The sequence below is a fragment of the Perognathus longimembris genome, chromosome 2 (assembly GCF_023159225.1).
Source record: "Perognathus longimembris pacificus isolate PPM17 chromosome 2, ASM2315922v1, whole genome shotgun sequence".
Lineage (NCBI taxonomy): Eukaryota > Metazoa > Chordata > Mammalia > Rodentia > Heteromyidae > Perognathus > Perognathus longimembris.
The window spans coordinates 5,280,317-5,286,754 of NC_063162.1; positions in this window are offsets into that span (position 1 = coordinate 5,280,317).

A 6,438-nucleotide genomic window follows, 5' to 3' on the forward strand; every position below is an offset into this window, starting at 1 on the left:
GGGTCCTATCCTCACCCGCAGGCAATCTCCAGAGGTCAGGCCTCTGCACTTGCGTAGGAGTTAGAGTGGAGAAGAAATAGCGGTTGTCGACCCAGAGTAAGAAAAGGGCGAGTGTTTTCTGTTAGAAATATGACACAGGTGAATTCTATGGGAAACTGAGCGCCTGCAAGAGGAAGCAGGGGATAACTGCCCTAGTGTTTGTCTCCTTTGGCTCCTGTCTCCTATGGCTCAAACCTGCTTGGTTGCCAGAAGGCAAAGAAGTTGGGGGGTGGGGGTGGGGGTTTCTGGCCACAGAGGTCAGCCTTCTGGGCAGGGAGAAGATGAAAATGGACAAAGGAAGGGGGACAGATGGTGAACCACGTCATGCACTGCTCTCTTCATCATCTGCTCCTTCTGCCACGCCTAGGGTGGCTCCTGCTGTCCCTGCTGGCCAGGAGACCCTTCCCCGCGCCCAGCCTGGACCACCAGCCATGCTGATTCTCTCTGCCTACGGATCTGCCAGAGAGGCGCACACCCACCCACCGACAGAGTGAGCACAGGAACTTCTCCCAAGGCCAAATAGAAATGGCTTTTGGATTACCCGCCATTTGGCTGGATTATCTGCACCATTGCTTCTTTCTATTACCAAAGAGAGCCAGGAGGGGTCTGGGGTGTCCTTGGCATTCCAGCACGACCTTGGCGAGTGCTGATTACGATCGAGGATGACCTTGCGGAGGGCTGATGACAGCCTGTGTGCTGACAAAGGCGAGGCTGGACTGTCATTCTTTGCTTCACTCTGGTTCAGCGACGCTTGATCTTTGGCCTGTGACTGGAACCCTTATCGAAGAGCCTGTCACTGCCTGTGGTTTTTCTTGGAAGATCAGAATTTCAGACGGAAGCAAGGCTTTCCATTCGCAGGGCTGTGGTGCGACCCTCTTTGTCTCTGAGCCACCCAGGATCCCGTTTGATGCTGCTCCCCAGCATCCTTGCTTCTCCTTCCTCCTCCCAGTCACGTGCCTCATGGCGGCCTCCCCCCACCCCAGATGTAGAGACCTCAAATCTGAGCAGCACAATAAATGAGAGCAGAAGGCCTACTCTGAGGTCAGGACCTATGACCTATGCATGATGCTGGGTTCAGGTCGCCTCCCGAGGGCTCCTTAGACTTCACGGAAGCATCTGCCTGCACCTCACATCCTCCCCTGCCTCAGCCGGGCCCCGGGACAGATTCTAGAGACCGCGGTCCTGCTTCTCTTTCTCATTTCTTAGGTTCCTTTCTGGTCCTGATCGCCGACGCCACTGGGTCCCCATGCAAGCACTGTTCTTATTGTATGAATCTCTGCCTTGCTGATGAGGACATGGATGCAGGAAGAGGTAGAGTAACTTGCTCAAGACCACACACCTAGTCAGGGGCCGTATCAGGGTGCCAGCCGGGCTGGAGACCACTGAAGCTTGTGCTGGTCCCCCGGGGCAGTCTTGTCCCCAGGGCTGCCCTGGGTGGCTTTGCTGGGGTTTTTGCTGCTGGAAAGTTTTCTTGCTATACCGGGCAATCGTGAGGCACTCGTGTGTCCGGTGCTTTAGCTTGCAAGTGCGCCTGAGAGAACGGACAACGGGTAGCTCCAGATGCGCCTCCGCTAGAGAATGAGTTAGAGTAGAAGTTGGCTACTTAAGACTCAAAGGGCGCTAAGGTACAGAAAACATGGTTGACAAAGATGCAGCATCAAAATGCCCATTGTTTTGTTTTGTGCTGGTGCTGGGCTTGAACTCTGAACCTCTAGCTCTCTCTTGGCTTTGTTCCACAAGGCTGGAACTTGATCACTCAACCACACCTCCACTTCCAGTGTTTTGCTGGTTAATTGGAGGTAAGAGTCTCAGAGATTTTTCTGCCTTGGCTGGCTTGGAACCACGAGCCTCAGGTCTCAGCCTCCTGGGTAGCTAGGATTACAGGCGTGAGCCACTGGGGCCTGGCATGCTCATGTTTAACAGGAAAAAAAAATATATAGTGCTTTATAATCGTAACATTAGTACAATGACTAGTCCACTGACCAGGATATCAGTAAGAGCACAAATAAAATATGGCACTTACCGACGTCATTCAGTGAGACTTCTCATTTGCCATTTGACCTTCGCCATTGCTGCCTCATCTGCCCATCACACAGGGCTCTGTGGGTAACATAGGAGTATGAATGCCACGGATGAGGAGGAACAAGGAGGAACACCCACCATAGCCGGAAGGGGAGAGCATCCTCCCCAGTAGGAAAAGCGAGCATCGCGCGGGTCCCAGGGCTGGGAAAGGAAGTCCTTTCCAGGCAGGAGCATTTGGGGGTGAGTACAGACCTGGGCTGGGTGCACTGGGGGGTGCACGGGGACCCAGGAGCTGGAATGTCTTCCCGTGGCTCATGCCCGTTGGGAAGTTGGAACCCTATGGGTATCATGATATCATCCCTGAGCAGAGGTGACCCCCAGGGACAGCCGCCAGCCGGGGGGAAGGAAAGGAGTGTTGGTCCTGAGACATCGGGGAGCAGCTGGACCCGATGCAGGTCCCGCTCATGCCTGCAGGACGGAAGTCCCCCCTGCCCCTCCGGCAGGGTCCTCTGTAAGGGGGGCCTCACCCCAACACACAGAGGCAGGAAGGCAGCTGCAGACACGCCGGCCTACCTGCATTCCCCTCCAAACTTGTCCATGCCGTGAGAGATTCTTCCTCTGTGCAAGCGGGGGTTGCAGAACGAAGTTCCGTTTGCTCTGATTTGAGTCCTGTGCTCATTCTAGAACCCAATGGTTTCTTTTTGTGTTTACGTTTTCGGGGGGAACGTAAGGCTCTGATTGGCCAGTGTCAGAGTAAGGGCACAACTGTACGTGAATTATGTCTGGCACAGGGGGTGATGTGGGGATGTTGCTGAAGGATGCCAGGGAGGCAGAAGCTCCAGACACCCCTCTCTGCACCTTGCTCTCCCTGCCTCCGAGCCCCCGCACCCCTCTTCTGGCAGTCATGTGTCTATTCGCCTGGTAACCTGCTCAGACCCATTCAGGAAGAATGTGGCAGGTGGTCTACACTCCCGAGTTCATGCACTCGCACCCCAAAGCTTCTCAGCACTGGGGGCGGGGGCGGGTGTATCTTCTACCCAATTGATGCGGCCCACCTTTTCTAGAGGCCTGATTCCTGAGGCAACTTTGAATGCTTCACAGTGTTGTGCTTTTCATAATTGTTCATTTGTGTGTGGGTGTGTGTGAGGCAGGTCTTACTAAGTAGACCGGGTTGGCCTAGAACTCGTGAGCTTCTTGCCTCAGACCCTCAAGGGCTGGGATTGCAGGGGTGAGCCTGCCACACAGGGCCACATCTGTGTTTAATGGAAGCCATAAAGACATGGTAGCGGGTCTTGGATTCCTGCATACGTTGTAGCTTACTACATGCCCGCGGTGTCTGGGTCTTGACTGTCTTTACTTGGCTTGCCATACATCACGAAAATAAATCCGGAAACTCTCTTCCTTTCCTTTTCCCTTTTCTCTTCTTTCCCTGTCCCTTTTCTTTCCCTCCCTCCCCTCCCCCCTCTCTCCTTCTCTCCTTCTCTCTAGCTCTCTCTTTGTGATACTGAGCTTTAAATTCAGGGTCTTACATTTGCTAGGCAGGCATAATAACCACTCCAGCTAAACCCTCAGTCCTTTTCGCTTGTATTTTTCAGTGCTGTGCTTTTTGCCTGAAGCTGGCTTCAGACTTTGAGCCTCCTGCATTTCCCAAGGAGCATAGCCGAGGTTACAGGTGCATGCTACCATATTCACTCAACCCTTCACATTTTATTTATAACCACAATAGTAATGTGTGTTCACTGTGGACATTTGGAAAAGCCCAATGAAGGAAAAGAAACAAATCCAAAATATATTTTTAATAGTCCATGTCCCCCACCACTAACCAGTGTATCTGTTCTTTAAAATAAAAATAAGCCAGCCATTGGTGGCTCATGCCTATAATCCTAGCTACTCAGGAGGCTGAGATCTGAGGATCGTAGTTCAAAGCCAGCCCTGGAAGAAAAGTCCCTTTGAGATTATTTCCAATTAACCACCAGAAAACTGGAAGTAGAACCGTGGCTCAAACTGGTACAGTGCTAGCCTTGAGCAAAAGAGCTCAGGGACACAGCCCAGGCCTTGAGTTCAAGCTCCACAACTAACAAATTAATTAATTAATTAATAAAAAGCAAGACCATCCTGTATATAAAAATATATACATATATATACATACATGTGTGTATACCTTCCTTTGTGCTCAATTGCACTGATAGTGTTTGAATATCTTCTTCCTGACAACTACTGCAAATGACATAGTCTGGGATTAGTGCAAACACACGGCTATCTTCTGGGGCCAAGTTCTCAGAGGCAGAATTGTTGGATCATAGAATATGGATTTTTTTTTGGGGGGTGGGAGTGGGGGCTCATTGGAAGTCTTTGCTACCAAATTAGCCCTACAGCCAAGACTAGTTTCTGAGTTCTTGGTCCCCGTGCCAGTGCTGGTGGTACCACTGAACAGCCCTGCTGCCAGTACTGGGACTTGACCTCAGAGCCGGGTGCTGTCCCTCAGCCTTTTGTGCCAGTCAAGGCAAACACTCGACCCACATTTCTACTTCCAGCTTTTTGCTGGTTAATTGGAAGTAAGAGAATCTCACAGACTTTTCTACCTAGGTGGGCTTCAAACTGTGACCCTCAGATCTCAGCCTCCTGAGTATCTAGGATTATTACAGGTGTGAGCTACTAGCAGCACCCAGCGATGGCTCTTTGTTTCTTGCAGCCTTTAAGGGTTCTAACCCTTCCCACTGCTTCCTCAAATGTCTCTCTTAAAATTGAGGTGAATGCACTCTCCACTTTGATACACACTTACCAAGGAAGGCAGTGCTGGGAGGTTTTGCTCCACTGCTCAGCGGTTGGCTGCAGGCCAGGTCGCCCCTACCTGAGAGCAAGCCCTTCTCTCCATGGGCTTTGCCATGTTGGACTATTCCAATCCTAGGACATATTTCCCCTTGACAATGGCCTGGTGTGCAGGCATGGCCTCGGGGATTGTTCTGCTGAGTGAGCTGAGGAGTTTCAGCAAGGGCATTTACTTATTTTTTTTTAATAGAGGGCTGACCTTTCTCTGGCTTTTCAGTGGTAATTGGCCAGAGAGGGGATGCTTGTTGGAATGTCCCTGGGCAATCCCTGGAAAAGTCACAGCTGCCCTAGCCAATGGGAACAAGAGCTAATTTGCAATCAAGGCCCTGATTGGCTGATGGCATAATTATGTGCCTACTATTTTAAGGCTGTGTTTCCAGTCCCAGCTTGGCAGGCTTTCTTGAGACATCTGGTAACAATGATCTGAATGCCTTTTTTTTTTTTTTTTTTCAAGGAGGTTTCACAATCGATTCATCCATAGACCCACAAGGACAGGCTCATTTAGTGGAGCTGACACGTTTCAAAGAAAAAGATATTTTCATTAACTAGCCTCAAAGCAGTAATTGTATGTTCAGAGAACACAGTAAAAATTATTTCTAAATATTTGGCAGTGAAAAGTTGAAGGTGGTGTGTGTGTGTGCGCGTGTGTGTGCGCGTGTGTGCGTGTGTCTCCCCAACATGTTGCATGTGTTTTTAAATAAATGCAGCAGCTACTCCTCTAAACGGAAGCAACATATACATTGACTTTAAAATTTAATTTTTAGCAACAGGATGTGTTTCCATATAACACTAACTATCAAAAGGAGAATGTGTGATTAAAGGCTTTAAAACTGATATCAAAGCAATAGCTAAGCAAATGAGGGGCTTTTAATCTTTTTCTTTCTTCTTCTTTTTTTTTTAAAGGATGCTTGTGTCTGAACAGTGAAAAGCAATCTCTACTGCAGATGAAAAGCAACGACGGTGTCTTTGCACGAGCTTCCGCTGAACTTGGATGCTGCCCTGATCGGATTCGCAGTTTATAATCACAGTTATCACAGAAGCATTAAAAGCCTATTAACTTGAAATCCCACAATTCCTGGAGGGCAAGGGCAAAGAGAGAGCAAAATAACTTTGAATGTAAATGTAACACAACATCCAAAAGGAGAGAATCTCTTTTAATTATGCCGGCGAAGGAAGATGTCTTACGGAAATGTCTACCGAGCAGATGGCCGATTGAAGAATACGACGTGAAGTCGTAGGCGCTGGGGATGTTCTGAAAATGATTTCTCTGGGAAGAGGCTGGTGGAGTGTGGCGAAGTGTCCAGACCTCTTCCTGGGAGGAACAAGGGTAGGAGCCTTGTTAAAAGGCACAGTTGCTGGTTAGCTTGGCTGGACGCTGTCCTGTGACTGATCGAATCAGTTTGAAAAAAATAAAAATGCTCAGCCATATTTGGTGAGAGGAAATGCCCAACAGATACTCAAGCTATTGTCATGTGAGAAATTTGATTTCATGTTTTTCCATCCTCCAGTGCCTTCTCTGACATTTCTCCTAACAATGCTATTATGTGC